We start from the raw sequence: 20,741 nt of genomic DNA, 5'->3' as shown, positions 1-20,741 counted from the left end.
TAAGAAACAGAAAACGTTACCAAACCAGTCCTAAGAGACGTGGCTTAGTTTGTTCAAATGACTTACTTTTTAAAATTCTTTTTTTTTTTCTTTGACTTACTTATGATATTTTTAAAATGCCAGGCTACATGAAAAAGACTATTATGCCTCTTTTAATTTTCTCTCTCTTCTCTTTTCTGTTTTCTTTTTCTACTCTAATTTAATTAACCGTCACTTCTAATATACTAGATGCTCTCGTGTCTTGATGAAAACTTAATCTTGGTTCTTGATACTAATTTTTGAAAAAAAAATAAAAATAAAGAGAGTGATTTCCATTTACAAAGGAGATTGGCATTTTTTTAGTTTATTGATGAAGACTCAGACAAATTTTGCTCGGGAGATAAAATAGTAACAAAAGATGGAGGCTAAAATTCGGACGAATTTTGCCCCTAAAATAAAATAGTAGCAAAAAATTGAAGCCAAAACTTGGGCGAATTCGAAGAAATCTCACTCGAGTTATAAATTTCACTCGAACACATTGGTTCATAGGCGACCAGTTAATTTTCTTGAAAAATAGTATAAATTGCATTCCATAGGATTTGAACTTGTGCAAGATAAAAAGACAAAATTGAATGAAACCACCGAGCCAGGAAATAAATCACATATGAAAACTACAATTAAAATATATATCACAAACAATAACTCACCCAAGAACTCCTAAGTTGCAAAAACTCACCCCTAAACCAATATTTTCAGTCAAATTTCATAAAAGTCGGGCAAATTTTCTTCAAATTCACACACGTTTTGGCACATTATTTGTGGGTAGACAGCTTATTTTGTATTCAAAAGCAGGGGTAATTTCGTACATTTATTTTTATTGGTGTATTAGAAAAAGTTGTTTTAGGTTAGAAAAAAGTGTTTTCAACCCTTAGGTCATTTGAACCCGGATTTTTTGAAATTTTGTGGATAAGTTTAAAATAAATAACAAAAAATGGGTGTATACTGAATAATTTGGAATTTTAGGGTGTTGCCTCTGTTAAGAGACGCAACTGAGTAAAGTAGAACGCCATTCAAGATTTTTTTTTAAATAAGTATTTTATTAATTCACATTAATATACCTCCCTTTTTTTAGTATTTTAAGTTGAGATTTTATTATTTTATATTAATAAATATGTGAGTCAAATACAATTACTTTTTAAGATTTTTTTTATAATAGGTGGATCAAATACGCTTACTTTTTAAGATTTTTTTTACAATAAAGTTTTTATTATTTTATATTAATATAACTATTTTGTATTTTAATTAGGTTAATAATTAACATCTTTTCTAGTAAAATCTAAATTAAAACTTCATCACTTATCTAAATTTTTAATTTTTTAAATTTTCTTTTAAATATGCTTCATAAACACAAACCTGGAAATTTATAAAAATAAATACATAGATTTAAAATAAGTCATGGTTCTTTGGTCAAGTTTGGTAGTTTTAGTTTTTGATAGTTTAATAGTGTGAATTTTTTGTTGTACTATTTTTTTTAATAAATTTACTCTAGGCATGATTCGGTAGATTTCTTAATATTTAAAATGTTTTTAGGATGTCTAATGTCATAAATTTATTTTTTTTTTCAAAAATAAATCCACACTATTAAAGATAAATATTTTATTATACATATTTCAAATATAATGTTTAAATTTAGAGATTTTAGAAAATTTTAGAGGATTTCAGAGGACTAGAATTATTGTCTCTTTAAAAGTTTGTGGTCGTTTATGAATTTTGATTAATATAGTTAATGAGTTTAATCAATTAATCTATCAATGAAATTTCAAGATATGTATTTTCATTTTAACTATGTATTTATTTTTGTGAATTTCCAGGTTTGTATTTATCAGGTATATTTAATAGAAAATTTAAAAATTTAGGTAAGTTATGAAATTTTAATTTAGATTTTACTAGAAAAAATGTTAATTATTAAAATATTTATTGTAAAAAAAATCTTAAAAAGTAACACCTATTTATTAATATAAATAATAAAATCTCAACTTAAAATACTAAAAAAAATAGGTATATTAATCTAATTTAATAAAATAATTATTTTTAAAAAAATTGAACAGCGTTCTACGGAAAGAAAAACGGATCGTTTTCTTTCCGTTTTGATGCGACAAAGAGACGCATTCATTACAATCCACCCAGTTGCGTCTCTTTGACAGACGCAACACTCTTAAACTCCAAATTTTTTAGTATACACCCGTTTTTTCTCATTTATTTTAAATTTTCTCACAAAATTTCAAAAAACCCTTTGAACACAGTGACAAACTTTCTAGTCTACATATGTCACTTTCCTTTTAAGTTTCTATTTAGTAAAAAGGGATATTAACTTATTTAACCCACAAAAAGTTTTGGTTGGCTCAAATAACCTATCCCTTCAAAATTTATTTTTTAACCTATTTTCTATTTTAATTAGTTAAAAAAGAACTGAAATTACATTTATGCCCTTGATGATAAATTAGGTGATGTTGAAGGACAAAATACCCTTTTTGTTTTGTTTCTATTTCTTCCAACTTTATATATTTTTTTATTTTTTATTTTTCAAATTTCTTGAACTTTTGTTTATAACAACCAATCATTCTTTCAAATAGATACCAGTATAATCTCGGATTTCAATCCATATTGCATAAATTTGGACCTCTTGATTTTTTTTTAATTTGGGGTTGTTGAAATTAAATGACCACAAATATGCGCTTGAATCTAATTGCATAAATCTCATGCAATCTCAAACCAATAATTTTGTTTGCGTATAATATATATTATAAATGAGTGGCCAAAAATAGAAGCCAAAGACTCTAATTACTTGTTGAAAACTCAAACAAATTTTATCCGAAAAATAAAGAAATGGGCAAAAATAGAAGCCAAAACTCATAAATTTTCGGTTGTTTTTTAGGCAACGTTTTCAATATATTGTATATTATGTTAATAATGTACATTTTGGCATGTTGGTTTGCATGCGTGGTAAGTAACAAAAAGCATGGAGTCTGAAGCCACTGGACCAGATGTTAATATGTTATTGAGAATGATAATTAAAATTATACATTCAATTCTAAACTTGTTTGAGATACCAAAGTATAAAAACTAGCCCGTGAACAAATTCCAAGAAAATTTGATAAAAACATGGGCGAGTTTTCTTCGAACTCGCCCAAGGTCTGGAGCTTCTTTAACACTATAATGAATATAAAATGAGGGGTAATCTAGTACATTTACTTTCACTTAATTGTTATAAAAAAACTATTTTTGGTTGGGAAAAACAATTTTTGAGGGGTGGGTTATTTGAGCAAAGTGAACTTTGCTGGGTCATTTGGATCAATTTCTCTAGTAAAAACTTAAATTTAAAAAAATGTCGGATAAGTTTCTGAACTTTTAATTTTGTTTGTGTGTTAGTTTTAAAAATATCTAGCTTAAGATATTAGTTTGGTCCATGTACTTGGAGCTTTGATTTATGTTCGTATTTGTACTTTTAAAATTTTCATTTTGGTCTTTATACTTCGACTTTGGTTCATATATTTTCAAAATGTTTGTTTTCGTCCTTGTAATTTTAAAAAGTAACCATTTTGGTCCTTTAATTTAATTTTATAATTTTATCTTTTCTATCACAATTTTAACAGGACATTACACTTTATTAATGTCGATTTCTATGCAAGTACCACGTAGGTATCACAGAACTACTATGTACGTCTTCATCTTTAAAGCTCTAAGTTATGTTACCTGTACACATAAATCTAGCACCAATATGGTTACTCTATCGAATGCACTCTAATGCTTAAGTTATAACTCAAGTTGGGAAAAAATAGGTCTGAAGTAAGTAATCTCACGGGTGAGAGTGTGTGCCGAATTTTCACAAGGAATTGTGTGGGAAAATTGGTTTACCTCAATAAGAGTTTGTTTCCCTTCCCCTCATTTATGGGGGGTGGGTGAGAGAAGGGGAGCATGAAGGACAGCCAGTCGGGAGCATAGGGACCCTCCCGACATTTCGTGTTCTTTTTCATCCATCGTAGATTGATGCAAGTGGCATTGGGGTACGCTCCTACATTGTGTCTTTAGTTTGTCAACACCTCTAACCGCATGGAGGTGTCCGTATGAGGCACTCGGCCTTCCCCTTTTGGTGTGCTTGGCGTTGTCTGATGAACTCTACCCACCTCCTTTGCGAGTTGATAAAGCCCGATGTGTCCTTGTAAGGTAGTTCCACGTGGCAGTTTGTGGCTTCCCATCAACCCAATTAATATATTTTCTGAAATGTATTGGTGATTTTATATTTAAAACAAAACTTTTGAAAATATATTGATTAAAATAAAACAACGTTGAAAGTACAAAAGAACCAAACTTTTGGTTGGAGGTATATGTCAATTACCGCTGAGCTATGCTCGCTTTTGCATAACTCACAAACATAAGTTTTAATCAACTTAGAAAAAAAATTATATATAACAGAATTCTTGACAAGCCTCGTTTGAATAACTTACCATCATTCACGATATACATTTAGGTTGACTACCTTCTTTAGCTTATTCGATTCGTATCTACCATCTAGTAAGATTCTTTTGTCAGATACTCGATATATGTGTGTCTCTAATCCACTACATCTATAAATGCACATTCTAGTCGATTCCATGTGCATTTTATTCCAGCCTTTTTCAAGGCTTTTGAATCTCTAACCATATAGAAAAAGTATTAGTTTCATTATTTTTCTTCAAACTATCAATTTTCAAAACTACCTAAATCACAGCATTTCAATAGTCAGCGGAGAAATGACAACTCGAATTTCTTTTGTTCCTTTTTCTTTTTTTTTTTGCAAATTTAATTTATTTCTATGCATATAAAAGCTAGGTTCTGAATTTCTTACCTAATAATGCATAATACCTTCAAATTCAACTTACCTTTTATATTTTAATATGTTTGGATCCATCCCTAGGATTCAACTTTTGATTTACAGTTCATTGAAAATTAATTCTTACTCTTTTTTTCTTTATATTTTACCTCATTTGTAAAATATTGTCTTTATTATTTATTATGTTTTCTTTTATTGTTGAGAAAGGTAAAATATCATCTTTATATCTATGTTTTAAATAATTATTTCTATATATTAAAGGTTTAAATGGTAGTATAGAATCTGATTTAATGATGGATAAATTTTGTCCGAAATTAATTCAAATCCATCCAAAAATGGAAATAAACCCTATAATATGCAAAATTAAAGTTTTCATTCTAATTATACCAAACATAGAAAATGCCATTAGAATGACAAATCTATCCTTTTCCAGGTGAATATGATAAATTTGAGTTTTATTGCATTAAAAACTTTTTCAAATTGTATTTTATGAACACAATCTTTAATTAGCAATGAATTAATTTATTTTAAGTATTAACTATTTTACTTATTAACCCATCTCTTCGAAAGATAAACTTTTTCAAGAACTCTCGATTGGAGTTTTTCTTGAAAAGGTATAACAATTTTAACTAGTTTTCTATATATATATATTTAAGATTGTGATATAATGACCTGTAAAAAGTATTATTTATTGGTATGACGTTACAATTAATCGGACAAATTACAATTGAAATGTCAGATTAAATTAGGACTAAGTTAGATTTGAGATGACTAGTAATCAGGTGATCATGCCATTATGTCCAAATTTAATTGATTAAAATTAGGGTTACACTATTATTCTTTTATTATATATCAACTCAACTAATTACCATATCATATCTGGTCAACTCATCTAAATTTTAGAAACGGGCATTAGTTAGACGTGATTTCATATAATACATATTACCTTTATAAAAATATAATTTATTAGATCATCTTTATTTATTGGGAATGAGATCAAAGTCCCCACGTTAACGAAATAAAGGGGAGATCATTAATATGTAGATGAGAACAATTATCCCTATTGGTACGAGGTATTTTGAGTGAAATAAAAAATAAAACCGTGACAGTTATATATCTAAAGCGAACAATATCGTATTATTGTAGAGATACTTTGAGCTACTAAAGTACCGATATCTTTAAGACGCTACAAGAATTTTAGGCTTTGGCAACGAAGAAATTCTTGAAGTGAGATTTAAAAAGTGCGATGACGGCACCCTCATTTGCACGGTACAGGAATGAGCATCCTTCCCGATTGACCATGAGCCCCTATAAAAGGGGTGAGTGAAAATTTTGTCACTAATTCCTCGATCGGGTGCTCTCTACTAGATGAGACACCACACTGGTGTCGAGAATCGTAGTTAGAGGCTCATTTATCCGATGACACTCCATTCTGAAGGACACATGGACCTCTCCAACACTCGCATTGTTCGCAATCATCGTATTAATTGCTTTCTTTAATTATTATTATTATTATTATAATCCACCTGGTCTTCTTCACTATGTTAATTCTCGGATGTAAAGGGAAATATGTGAAAATCCAGATCATATATGATGCCATGCAAACTCTCTCTCTCTAAATTTCCATATATAAATTGCGAAGCTGGGCTGGTCAAAATCCCACAGTTCATTGTTTGAAGCTTTTGAAACTGTCATCCATGGCTGCCACTTCACTCTTCTTCATTCTCCTTCTATTCTCCTTCTCCTTCTCCTTCTCCGAAGCAACTACTCGTAGCCGCGGTGGCGGCTTCACCACCTCTCTCTTTCACCGAGATTCTTCTCTCTCTCCTCTCCACGACCCATCTCTCTCCCCTTACGATCGCCTCAACAACGCCGTCCGCCGCTCCTTCTCCCGCTCTGCCACCATCTCCCACCGCGCCGCCGCCGCCGCCTCCACCGCCGCCGTCACCTCACCAATCCTCCCCGCCAGCGGCGAGTTTCTAATGGACGTCTCCCTCGGAACCCCGCCGGTGGATTTCTTCGGCATCGCCGATACCGGAAGCGACCTGACTTGGACCCAGTGCCTGCCATGTCGGCAATGCTTCAACCAATCACGCCCCATTTTTAATCCACGTCGGTCCTCCTCCTACCGCCGCGTGTCATGCGCGTCCGATACTTGCTCCTCCCTCGAATCCGCCGGCTGTGGGCCCGACGGCCGAACCTGCGGCTACAGCTACTCCTACGGAGATAGGTCCTACACGCGCGGAGAGCTAGGGCTTGACAAAATTACCATCGGGTCCTTCCAGCTCCGCGACACCGTGATCGGATGCGGCCACGAGAACGGCGGCACTTTCGGCAGCGGAGCTTCGTCGGGGATTATCGGACTCGGCGGCGGCGGTCTCTCTTTGGTCTCTCAGTTGAATGAAATCGCCGCCGTCAGCCGGCAGTTCTCTTATTGCTTGCCCAATGTCTTCAGCAACGCGAATCTCACCGGCACAATAAACTTCGGGCGGGACGCCGTCATTTCGGGCCGTAATGCCGTTTCGACGCCGCTCGTCCCGAAAAATCCGGACACGTACTATTTCCTGACTCTCGAAGCGATCTCCGTGGGAAACACGCGCCACGCGGCCGACATGTCGTCCGCGGCGAATGGAGGAATAATGGGGAACATAATCATCGATTCCGGGACGACACTAACGTTACTTCCTCAGGACTTATACGACGGCGTCGTTTCGACTTTGGGCAGACTCATCCGGGCGAAGCGGGCGGAAGATCCGGCCGGGCTGCTGGAACTATGCTACGCCACAAACGAGATCGGCGACGGAGATATTCCGATCATCACCGCCCATTTCGGCGGCGGTGCGGCCGTGAAGCTGCTGCCGTTGAACACGTTTGGGGAGGTCGCTGAAAACGTGAGTTGCTTGACATTTGCGCCGTCGTCGGGGTTGGCCATTTTTGGGAACTTGGCTCAGATGAACTTTTTGGTCGGATATGATCTTGAGCAGAGGAGGCTGTCATTTAAGCCCACCGTCTGTTCTTAGACATTAGAACTACATGTCGTTTCTCGACCATCTAGTTTTCGATGTGTCGACTGCAGCCATTTCTCTTTCGAAGCCACAGGTCGCCCTACAAGTTTTGTTTTTAAGATTAATTTGGTCGATATTCATATTATGAACTCATTATAATAATAAGAAAAGGTGGATAATTATAAATTTTATAAAAACCTTCTTTTTACTTCCTTGGTTTGAGTCTAAAAATGGAAAATCACACCAAACCCTCAAAATTTGGGTGGGGCACATGTATGTACTCTTGCACTATTATTTCCTCCTCATTTATATTATTAATATCCAATCCATCCGTTTAAATTATTGAATTGAGTTGTGGTTTATTATTTTTTTAAAAATGTCGTTGAAATTGAATAAGGGAAGGATAATATTTATGGTTTTTCAAAGATTAAATATCAATCTAACTCTACTTGATTGCATATCTTAACTTAGCCTTATTATTATCAACATGTGTTCAGCTAGCGTTCAAGGTATATATATCTATTCTACTCCTCTCTTAGAATTTGAGATTAGCATAATCTCGTGTCTCCCCATTTTGTTGAACTTAATAATGATAATGATATAACAGAAATTTCATTTCAACTCTTAATCTTTGAAATTGTTTCAAAAAATCATTCCATTAACTTCCTCATTCACATGAAAAACATAATTGTGAAAGTGCGAGTATGTTAATACTGGGGAAAAAGGAAAAAGACTTGTGGATGGAGGAAGACAAATTTTCATCTCCAAACAAAAACAAATTTATATTGTAACAGTGGTCTTTTGGTTTTAATGGAAAAGCTATCGAAAGGGTTTTTTTGCAACAATTTTGAAGGTTAAAAGGGACCAAATGAAATTTTAATAAACAATAGGGGCATAATTGATTTTTTATTCCTTGTAAACAGCTCCTTGTCATATGTACTTTTTATTTTTACAACTCAACGTGACGTTATATTTTCATCCTCAATTTTACTAAAGTTGTATTTTTAAAAGAATTTTGATGATTTATTAGAGATATTTTTGAACTAATAGAGGTATAATTTAAGAATACCTCAAAATTTAGTATAATTTAGCTAATATTTTTATAGGTTATGTCAACATTTTTCTTTGTTTAATTTCAACAACATTACTAAGATTTTTAATTAGTTTAATTATAATAGTCAAATAATTTTGGATAATTTTATATATACAATTGTGATATATGATGCGTAAGTTAGACTTTGAATTATACATTAAAATAAATTCAATGAAACTTTTATCTCGTTGAATTAAGTTGTTGACTTCAAATTAAACTTAATAGATTCATGTTTGTATCATATATGTATATATAAAATAAAATAATTAGTTATTAACATCCTTGGAATGAGCTAAATTTATTTGCATATATTACCATTATACCCACAGTAAGACGAACTAATGCCCTAAAATTGATTTAAAAGGAAAAGACTTTTCTGGTCAACAAACTACATCATATTTTTCCTTCCTTAGGAGAGCTAGCACATTCAATTGACTCATAACCATCATAATACAATTCAATTGACAAAGTTCAAAACAATTAAACAAATTGTAAGAAAAAAAAACTAATTAATTTGTCTTTTTTTATTGGATACAATCGGTGGCAGTGGGGATCGAACTCACGACTTCTTGATTGGAGACATATATCAATTACTACTGAACTATATTCACTTTCACTTTAAAACTAATTATCGAGTCTTGGTTTCATTATTTTTCAATCAAACAATCAATTTTCAGAACAGCCTAAATCATAGCATTTCCATAGTTGCTGGATTAATTTTTTTTTTTTGGAAATTTAATTTATTTCTATAAATGAGATTCTGAATTTTTTACCTAATAACGCATGACACCTTTAAATTCAACTTACCTTTTATATTTTAATATGTTTGGATCCAGCTTAGCTAGTATTCGACATGTATTTTATAATTTATTAAAAATTAATTATAACTCTTACCTTTTAATTTCTAACTCATTCTTCAAATATTATTTATTATTATTTTGTTGAGAAAGGTAAAATATCCTCCTTATAATCTGATTTAATTAAATATGGCTGATTTGTTCAAAATCCAAAACCATCCATAAAGGGAAATAAATACTACGAATTATGATCTGCAAAATGAAAGCTTTCATTCTAATTATACCAAACATAGAAATTTCCATATGATTTTAATCTTTCTTTCTTGAAAAGAATATATTATCCTTTTCGAGGTGAATATGATAAATTTGAGTTTTATGTTTAAAAGGTTGTATTTTATGAAAACAATCTTTTAATAATGCATTAATTTATTTTAAGTATTAACCATTTTACTTATTATATTATTATTTTGATAAAACTACTTTACTTATTTAACCATCTTTTTAAAAGATACTTTCTCCATGTACATATATCATGTCTTTAAACTTTTTTAAGAACTCTGAAAATGTATTAAAAATATTTAAACTAGTTTTCTATATATTTTTTAAGATTTTTTTTTAGGAGCATATACTTTTTAAGATTGTGATATATATGACTAGTAAAATTTATTTATTAATTAATTTTTTAATATAATAATATGTGGGGATGAAGGTTGGAACTTACTACTTTTCTATAGAACCTAGATACCTTAACCAATTGAACTATGTTCAAGTTCACGATTAGTAAAATTTATTGTTTATTGGCATGACTTTTACAAGCAATTAATTGGACAAATTACAAAAGAAATGTCAAATACAATTAGGAATAAGTTAGATTTGAGATTACTAGTAATCATGTGATCATTTGTCCACTAATTTAGCGGATTAAAATTAGGGTTACACTGCATTTTTCTAATTAAAGTTAATTTCATATACATTCAACTAATTACCTTAATTATACCACGGCAATTCCATCTAAATGTTAGAAACGTGCCTTACAATTAGCCTTGATTTCATATAATATTATTACCTTTGTAAAAATTTAAACATTCAATTATAAGTTTAATCTCTATTACACTTTTCGCATTTGTATGAACTTTAAGAAAAATCTCCTCAAACTTCCAATTTTTTATATAAGAGATCCTTTAACTTAAAAAATATCTATTAGGATCCTAAAATTTTAAAAAGTTTCCATCTATAGATCCCGGTCAGCTTTGTTGTACTAAAAAAAATCCGCTTTAGATTTATTATCTAATAAGTCATTGACCCTCTTCGACATTTTTAAAAATTAACAGTAGTCTTATTAGACACAAATTCAATTTTGTGTCTAATAAATCTTTGAATCATAATAAATAATAGGTGAAAAGTACTTATTAAATATAAAATTGAAACAATATTAGAGACAAATATAAATAAATATAAAGGCACCACAAACATATTTAAAATAAATTTATTTGATTGTTTTCTCTGATTATTATTATTTTTTTAGTAATTCAGTACATGGTCTTCTTCACTATATATATTAATTCTACTTTAGGTAAGTATGAGAAAAATCCAGGTCATATGATCCCATGCAAATTAAACTCCCTCTCTCTAAATTTCCATATATAAAGGAGAAACTTTTGGCTGGTAAAAATCCTCATTTCTCCACACACTTCACTTTGAAGCTTTTGAAAGTTCCATCAATGGCTGCCACTTCAGTTTTCTTCATTCTTCTCTTCTTCTCCTTCTCAGAAGCAACAACTCATAGCACCAATGGCTTCACCGCCTCTCTATTTCACCGCGATTCCTCTCTCTCCCCTTATGATCGCCTCAACAACGCCGTCCGCCGCTCCTTCTCCCGCTCCGCCACTCTCTTCCGCCGCGCCGCCGCCGGAGTCTCCACCACCGCCGCCAAGTTTCCGATCATCCCCGCCAATGGGGAGTTTCTGATGGAAGTCTCCCTCGGAACCCCGCCGGTAAAGTTCGTCGGAATCGCCGATACTGGAAGCGACCTGACGTGGACGCAGTGCCTGCCATGTAACCAATGCTTCAACCAATCAGGCCCCATTTTTAATCCACGTGGATCCTCCACCTACCGCCAAGTGTCGTGCAGGTCCGGTACTTGCCACTCCCTCCAGGCCTCCGGGTGTGGGCCCGACGGCCGAACCTGCGGCTACGGTTACACGTACGGAGACCAGTCCTACACGTACGGAGAGCTAGGGCGTGACAAAATTACCATCGGGTCCTTCCGCCTCCGCAACACGGTAATCGGATGCGGCCATGAGAACGGGGGCACTTTCGGCAGCGGAGCTTCGTCGGGGATCATCGGACTCGGCGGCGGCAGCCTCTCGTTGGCCTCTCAGTTGAACAAAATCGGCGCCGTCCGCCGGAGATTCTCCTATTGCTTGCCCAATATCTTCAGAAACGCGAATCTCACCGGCACAATAAACTTCGGAGGACACGCCGTCGTTTCGGGCCGTGGAGCAGTTTCAACGCCGCTCGTCCCGAAAAATCCGGACACATACTATTACCTGACTCTCGAAGCGGTCTCCGTGGGAAACACGCGTCACGCGGCCGACATGTCGTCTGCCGTGGAGGGAGGAATGGGGAACATAATCATCGACTCCGGGACGACACTGACGTTCCTTCCTCAGAACTTATACGACGGCGTCGTTTCGACTTTGACCAAAGTCATCCGAGCAAAGCGTGCGGAGGATCCGGCTGGGATTCTGGAACTGTGCTACGCCACAAACGAGATCCGCGATGGGCATATTCCGACCATCACCGCCCATTTCGGCGGCTCTGCGGCCGTGAAGTTGCTGCCGTTGAACACGTTTGGGGAGGTCGCCGAAAATGTGAGTTGCTTGACATTTGCGCCGTCGTCGGAGTTGGCCATTTTTGGGAATTTGGCTCAGATGAACTTTTTGGTCGGATATGATCTCCATGCGAGGAGGCTATCGTTTAAGCCCACCGTTTGTGCATAGACATTTGACTACATGTTGTTTCTCGATCATCTAGTTTTCGATGTGTCGAATTCATTCATTTCTCTTTCGAAACCACAGGTCGCCCTAGAAAAATTTTGTGGATATAATAAATAAAATTACTTGGGTTCTTACCAATAAAAATGTTGATCTTTGACAATTAGTAGAGATAAAAGCAAAAACACAATAAAATTTCTTGAAAAAAATTCAATAATGATCAGTCAGACATAATCCAATTGTCAAGTATTTTTCAACAACGACGAGACATCGATTTTGATATCTATGCTGCTTGCCACCGGTCTTTGACATATACTAATATTGGGATTACAACGTGATCTAACCAAAATTCCTTAAAATTTGCACTGGCCAAGTTCGTTGAAGTAGGTTATTATTCCCTTCATGCAAAAATTTTCGCTATCAGAGAGGCACTTTGTCTCACGGCTCGTTTGGAGATTCAAAAGGTTGTCGTGTTTTCGGATTGTCTTGAGGCGATCCAACTAGTGAAAGGGGGAAAGTACGTCTTGTTGTGAAGCTGCAATTTGGGTGGTCTCTGATATTGCTAACCTGGGAAAAACTTCCATGGGCTATGCAATTTTTTCAGATTCTCGCAAGCGTGTCATTTTATCTCGTCTATTTGTTCAATCCGCTCTAGCTACTACTTTGAATTTAGATCAACCCCTTTTTCTCCCTTTGATGAAATACTCTTTGCCTCGCTTTCTATTCATTTGTGGGGGCTCGTAAGAAATACTAGCTATATGCTAATTAACTTATGTCAATCGAACGTTGTTTTCGAGGAACTACGCAGAAGGAAAGGAGGCTCCTAGTTAAAAGGGAGACAAGTATTTCCCTATTTGGATCTTGAATGAAGGTAGTTGTAGTCATACTTCAAATGTAACTGACTCGGGTGATATCTTTTTAATAAAGTTTTATTTTGATAAAAAGAAATTATTGATTAAATTTATAATTTAACAAAACATACCAATGGTAATTTAAACGCTCAACTCTAAAGGATCAATTAGAAAGTACATAAATTTTGAATATCATTAAAAATTTTTAGGCCAAAACAATAAGTGAATCTATATATATTATTCAAGTAGATACAATACTATATATAGCTCCATTATTTAGAGGTATTGGAGGATCAACCTCACATTTATTGTGCTAAAAAAGATGTTATTATGTTACGAATTCTTTTAATACGTTATTATGTAATGATTTAATCTCTATATATAATTTAACATTATGTAACGATTTAATGGATAAATTTTAATCTATTGATGAGATTTAGTCCCTATATCTTAAAATGCAGTAAAAGTGTAATAAGCATTTATTTATGTTGTAACTAGATCAATCACTTTGGAACCAAGATATTTTCTAAATTACAAGTAGTGTTCTTTCTTTTAGTACCGCAAATGTTGGGATCCGAAAATACTTTGTTGACAATTATAAAGAGTGCTTGTTGTCCACTTAGAAGATCGATATTTTATCTTGGATTTTTTTCGTACCATAAACTTTGGACCCTACGATTTGAATGAATGCAAAAGTTTTCATTTTAGTCGTACCAAACAGGCAAACATAAAGAATGCCATAATTTAGGTCTTGTCAACATCTCTCCAATTTGAAGGAGAAAATGGTAGAGTGATATTTTTTCCCTTCTTCTCTGAGTTTGAACCGTGTTAAGAGCTATATTTAATTTCGTGTCTTTTTTTGGAAAGCCCAAAAATATTTAATTTCAAAATACCATTTTTTACGGCAAAGAATTAGTTGTCCTAATTATTTTATTCTTTTAACCTGTCTGTCTAAAAAAATCATTTCAATTTACATATCATATTCTTAAACAAACTTTTTCATGAACTCTCATATTAGGATTTTCCAGAACAAAAGTCAATATAAACATAGCCCAATAAATTAAAACACTCATATATTTTTTTAAGAAGTGTGATTAAAAAGAATTGCAACAATTAGCAATATGGAATAAAATACAAGTATATTTTTTACTTTTTTTACTCGGCCAAATTACGACAACATCAAACCATCACGGTTGATCTAGTGGTCCAAATGGGTCAAGAAAATTCAAAAGAATTTAAGGGGACTAAATCATCATTCAAACTCCATGGTGGCCACCTATCTAAAATTTAATATCCTAAATATAATAGGATCAAGCTAGTCCAAACACTCATAATTATAAAAATATATATATATATTACATGAACAACTTCACGTCTTTATAAGCTAAAACTTACTAACTAACAGCGCCTAAAAATCTGTCATTATTCAAAACAAACCCCAACTGAAAAAGGGTTCTAAAAAGTCTCCCATAAAATAAGGAACAGAATTGTTTGACTTGGAAAATAAGACAGACAGAAAATACTTTATGCATTTATGAGGCACTAAATTTTTGACATGTGGTACTCAATAACTTGTAAATATTAATGTTACCGTACCTTCTTTGAAACTACCCTTCACAAATTCATGATATTAAAATCATCCGAAAATAATTTTATTTAGGTTAAAATATTATTTTCTTCGTCATTCTATTTTTAGTTTTGGTCTATTTACTTTCGATTTCAACTTTAGGTTTATTTTAGGCAATATACTTTAAAATATTCTTTTGGATCTTTATATTTTTTTAAAAGGACCATTTTGGTCTCTTAATTTTATATATAATCTCATTTTTTCTATCACAATTTCAACACGATATTATACTATCTATTGAAATGTAATCATGATACTTTATATTAAAGAATTTTTCATTATGTGTAAAACTTATTAAAATTTTGCAAACAGGGACCAAAATAGTTATTTTTCAAAAGTACAACGATCAAAACGAATAATTTGAAATTACAGGAACTAAAATAAATCAAAATTGAAAATACAAGACCAAAATGAATATTTTGAAAGAACATGGAGCAACCAAAATAGTGTTTTACCTTTTATTTATCCTTTGTTAAAATATCAGGATTCATAGGTAAAAAACAAAAACATATATTTAATTATAAAAACAATTACCCAAATGGGAAATTGTTTAATTTTAGAAACAACACCTTGTCTTTGAACTTTACACATTCCTCCCGAAGTAATTATGTACACGCACTTTCAATTAATGATTTGAGACTAATTGAAGGGGAAAATAATAGTTTTAAATGTTGTATTAAAATCCCATGTTTCTTGCGATGAGATTAGCCTTAATTTTCGCCATTAACGAAAATTAAATTTCCGACCGTTGATTTTCTAACTCCTTTTTAACATTAAAACCACAATATATGTCAAATAAGAGTCCAACTCACAACTTTTTTTTCATAATATAATATCTTAATTAGTTGACTTAATGCCAACATGAAAAAAAAAATTGAACGAGACTATATTAGATAAAAATTTGAATGAACTATGACATGATGTGACAACAACTAGCTAGACAAAGGGAAATCTGTCAATTATGGAAAAAGCACTTCTTAGACCATATGAAAAGCAGGACATTCTTAATGCAAAAAGCTCGGGAGATATATTGGAAGTTGTACACGGTTGAAAAACCAAGATAACCGTTTCTTCACCAACTTTAAGGATGTGTTTGAAAGGGATGGTAGAGTCACTAATTTAGAAAGAATAGATTTAAGTATGATTGACTTTTCAAAATCATTATTGGAGTGATACTATCTTAAAAATTAGTTTAAAGTGATTTTAAAACTTTCCTAAAATCAAATTTCTAATTTTACCAAATATGTGATCAATGGAAAGGGAAGTGGTAAAAACGATGCCAAAATCACTCTCAAACATACCATAGGCATATATCACATGAAATACAACAATGCATCTAATTGGCCAATCCACATCCACATCCCAAACTAAACAGAAAATACTTGGCTTCTCACTAGTAAAGAGGAATATTGTCCTAACACCATTTAATATTTTACAACTCATCATTTTTTAAAAACATTTTTCGCTTTTATATTTCTCTCTCTTGGTGTGGACAAGATTTCCCTTAGAGCCAAGTATTTTTCAAATAAATCCGAAGACAACTTTATAAGATGTTTATTGAATTACAATTAAGGACACTGATATTTATTTTTCTTTCATTGATAACCATTTTACATGGCATATATCCGACCTTTTGGATTCAAATACCCACATTTATCTATTATTATACTAAAAGAATAATTATTTCACATTAACTTATTTAATTTGAACATAGTTCAATTGTGTAACTTGCTTGATGAAGTACGCTTCGACGCCAGATATACTTTTGTACTTAAAAAAAACTATAGAAACGTGCACTAAAATTACCCTTAAGATTTCGTAATAATATGTATCACCTTTGTAAGAATATAAACAAACGTATTCAAACTAAAATAATTTTATTGCGTGTTATTTGGAAAAAAAGAAAAAAAAAAGGTTTTTTTTATTTTCTTCAAACGATTCATTCACCTGGTCTTGATTGTCTTCTCCAAAAATGTATAGGGAAATTATGTGAAAAGTCGGATCCTACGATGCCATGCAAATTCTCTCTCTCTATAACTTCGTGTATATATATAAGAGGAGAATCCATGGCATCGGCAGATCAAAATCCTCATCTCTCAGAAGCTTTTGAAACTGCCATCCATGGCTGCCATTTCCATATTCTTCTCTATTCTTCTCTTCTCTTTCTCTGAAGCAACCACTTATGGCCGCGGCGGCTTCACCACCTCTCTATTCCATCGCGACTCTCTTCTCTCTCCTCTCCGCCGCCCATCTCTCTCCCATTACGACCGCCTCCACCATGCCTTCCGCCGCTCCTTCGCCCGCTCCGCCGCCCTCTTCAACCGCGCCTCTGCCGTCGCTTCCCCCGCCGCCATCCAATCCCCGCTCACCCCTGGCAGTGGCGAGTATCTAATCGAAGTCTCCATCGGAACGCCGCCGGTGGACTTCCTCGCCATCGCCGACACCGGAAGCGACCTGGTGTGGACCCAGTGCCTGCCATGTCGGAAATGCTTCAACCAATCACTCCCCATTTTCGATCCACGTCGGTCTTCCTCCTTCCGCCACGTGGCATGCACGTCCGACCCCTGCCGTATCCTCGATGTCTCCCGATGTGGGGCCCACCAGATTTGCGACTACAGCTACACCTACGGAGATCAGTCCTACACCAAGGGGGAGCTGGGGTTTGATAAGATCACCCTCGGGTCATTCCCGCTGAGTAAGACAGTCGTCGGATGCGGCCACGAGAGCGACGGCGGGTTCGGTGACATTGCTTCGGGGGTCATCGGACTCGGCGGTGGGCCCCTCTCATTGGTCTCTCAGTTGAACAAATATTCTAACGTTACCCGGCGGTTCTCCTATTGCCTACCCAACGTCTACAGTCAAGCGAAACTCACCGCCAAAATAAACTTCGGTGGAAACGCTGTCGTTTCGGGGAGTGGAGTCGTTTCGACGCCGTTTGTCCCCAAACTCCCCGTCACCTACTACTACATAACTCTGGAAGCCGTCTCCGTCGGGAACCAGCGTCACGAGGCGGCGGCCAAAATGTCGTTCGCCGCGGGAAACATGATTATAGACTCCGGGACGACATTGACGTTTCTGCCCCAGGAGTTATACGACAGCGTCGTTTCGAGTTTGGTGAGAGTGGTCCGAGCGAGGCGGGTGGAGGATCCGGGCGGAGTTCTTGGACTGTGCTTCGCGGCGGAAGAAGGGAGAGGCGGAGTGGATTTTCCGACGATCACGGCCCATTTTTCCGGCGGCGCCGACGTTAGATTGCCGGCTGTGAACACGTTCGAGAGGGTGGCGGATGATGTGAGTTGTTTAACGATGGCTTCGTCGTCGGATTTTGGGATTTTGGGGAATTTGGCGCAGATGAACTTTTTGATCGGATATGATATGGAGGCGATGAGATTGTCGTTCAAGTCAACGGTGTGTGCTTAGTTTGACTCCTAACTCCCGTTCCGTTACATGTTTGCTTTGTTTGTTGGTTGTGTAACGGCTGAAAGAAAACAGTTTAAGTTAATCAATATATTATTATAAAGCTTAAGTTACATTTTAATTTATCTCGAAAAAGAAAAAAGTCAAATTTTAATTTGTATGCTTTAAAATTTTTTGTTTATCATCCCTAGCATTTTACCTTTTTTTTCTGTTAGTATTATATCATTTGATAATTAAATTCATTAAGAGTTTTTTTAAGTCTTAAATCTTAATGGTTAGGAATTTAGCAGAACACGTTGTTTATCAGTAACTTCTCTAAAGGTTTGGGAATGAACTCACAACTCACATGTTGTACTAAAAAAAACTTCTTTAAAGATTGAAGGTTTCAATTCTCACCGTTCGGATTGTGATGTAATGTTATAAAATGGTAATTAAGGTTAATATTTGTACTATTTTTTTAAATAAAAAATATGTTTTAAAATTTAATTCAATTCATATTTTTCAACTTACTTGGCTTATTTTAACTTGAGGGTAACTCAAATGGTTACTGGTAATACATCGAGATGTCGTTGTCGCGTGGGAATATTAGAAAGTCATGTGGTTAAGTCATTGGGAGGTGTTCAAGGTATGACTAATTGCGCCTAAAGTCAAATTTGAAGTGAAGTATTAGACCGAAGAGGCGAATCGTACATATTTTGAATGGTGGAACACTTATATGGACATGTAGTAATAACTTGAGTTTAGCTCAAGTGGTTAAAGTACTTATCTTTATTTTTTTAGTAAAACATGTGAGGAAGAGAGTTTGAACTTATAACCTCTTAGTTGGACATATATATTAACTATCGCTGCACTATACTCGTTTTGGGAAATCAATAGATTTTTAATTTTTTTTTAAATTAGAAGTTACATTAAATTAAGCCACATGGGCTAATTAGATTGAAGGGAAGTCCCCTTTTACAAAATCCAACAACCAAGAAGGATAATGGGAGTGCCATGTACACGTGGTTGAGGCAGAAATTCCCCATTTTTCCAACTAGTGGGCACACAAGTTACAATTTTGGGAGACATGAGTGAACTAAATGGATCCGAATTCTAGGGCCAAGGAGCAGATCTCCAAAATCCAGTTCAATTCATCCTCCAAAATTTGTAAATTTCCTCGAATCGAACGGATTGCCTCTTGGCAATCAAATTCAACTTCCAGACGAAGGCAATTCCTCGAACGAGCAAGCTTTAAAGCTTCCAAGATTCCTCTAATTTCGACCAAAAGAGGGGTAAAGAGATGCATAATATAACTTACTTTCGCCACCATCAGGTAACCTTTATTGTCTCTAATGATCAAACCAAATCCCGTTAACGCAGATCGACAAGTTACATCAGAGTTAACCTTCAAAACATAACCGGATGGAGGAAGCCAACGATGAGAGCTTAGGGAAGGAGAAGCTTCTGACCTCTGCTGAAGCAAGTCTCTCCTATTTACCTGGGCAAATCATAGATATTTCATTGTTCTTAAATGAAAATTATTATTTTAAACCATATATTTGTCTGGGTGAGATAATTCTAATCTCGTAACTTCATGAATAATTGAACCCTATACTTGAATTAAGTAGTAAAATTAATATCATTGTTAAGTTGAGATTTCATATTTTTAAGATAATTTGTATCTAATAAGTATTTTTTTTGTCGTTGATATTTATGTTGTATTTGTGGGTTGTTTTTAGCCATGTTGATGCCTGGGTTTAGTCACTATTTGAGAGATTTTGAATTCCTTGAAAAGTGACTATGGAACAATTTTAAACCACTAATTGCATGATATTGATTTAAATAGGATTGTTTTTTTTGGTGTTTAGCTTAGAGATAATGGACACTTGTCTCTAACCAATAGGTGAGAATTTAAACCCACAACCTTTTGGTCGGTGTATATTACCTAATCAATTGAGCAATGTTCGAGCGACAACTTAATATTTTGATCATATTTTAAGTATTTCATCCCAGAATTTTATGACTCGAGTTTAAATATAATTTTATTGAACTTCATGTGATATATTGTTTTAAATTTTCAAAAGTACTAAACTCATTAATTGAATGAAATTAAAAGTTGAAAAGTTTTCC

The 20,741-nt window shown here is 34.2% G+C and overlaps 3 pseudogenes; all 3 read left to right on the top strand.

The window, feature by feature from the left end:
- The first annotated feature begins 6,546 nt into the window (after positions 1-6,546).
- On the top strand, positions 6,547-7,869 carry LOC148208459 (aspartic proteinase CDR1 pseudogene; annotated as a pseudogene).
- Positions 7,870-11,465: 3,596 nt separating this feature from the next.
- Positions 11,466-12,746, top strand: LOC111008307 (aspartic proteinase CDR1 pseudogene; annotated as a pseudogene).
- Positions 12,747-17,311: 4,565 nt separating this feature from the next.
- On the top strand, positions 17,312-18,740 carry LOC148208458 (aspartic proteinase CDR1 pseudogene; annotated as a pseudogene).
- The last annotated feature ends 2,001 nt before the right edge of the window (positions 18,741-20,741 follow it).

This window comes from Momordica charantia, assembly GCF_013281855.1.
Source record: "Momordica charantia cultivar OHB3-1 chromosome 10 unlocalized genomic scaffold, Mcharantia_2.0 BLBB01000010.1, whole genome shotgun sequence".
Taxonomy (NCBI): Eukaryota; Viridiplantae; Streptophyta; class Magnoliopsida; order Cucurbitales; family Cucurbitaceae; genus Momordica; species Momordica charantia.
Note: the sequence above shows the minus strand (reverse complement) of the source record. Positions and strands in the feature narration are given on the sequence as shown.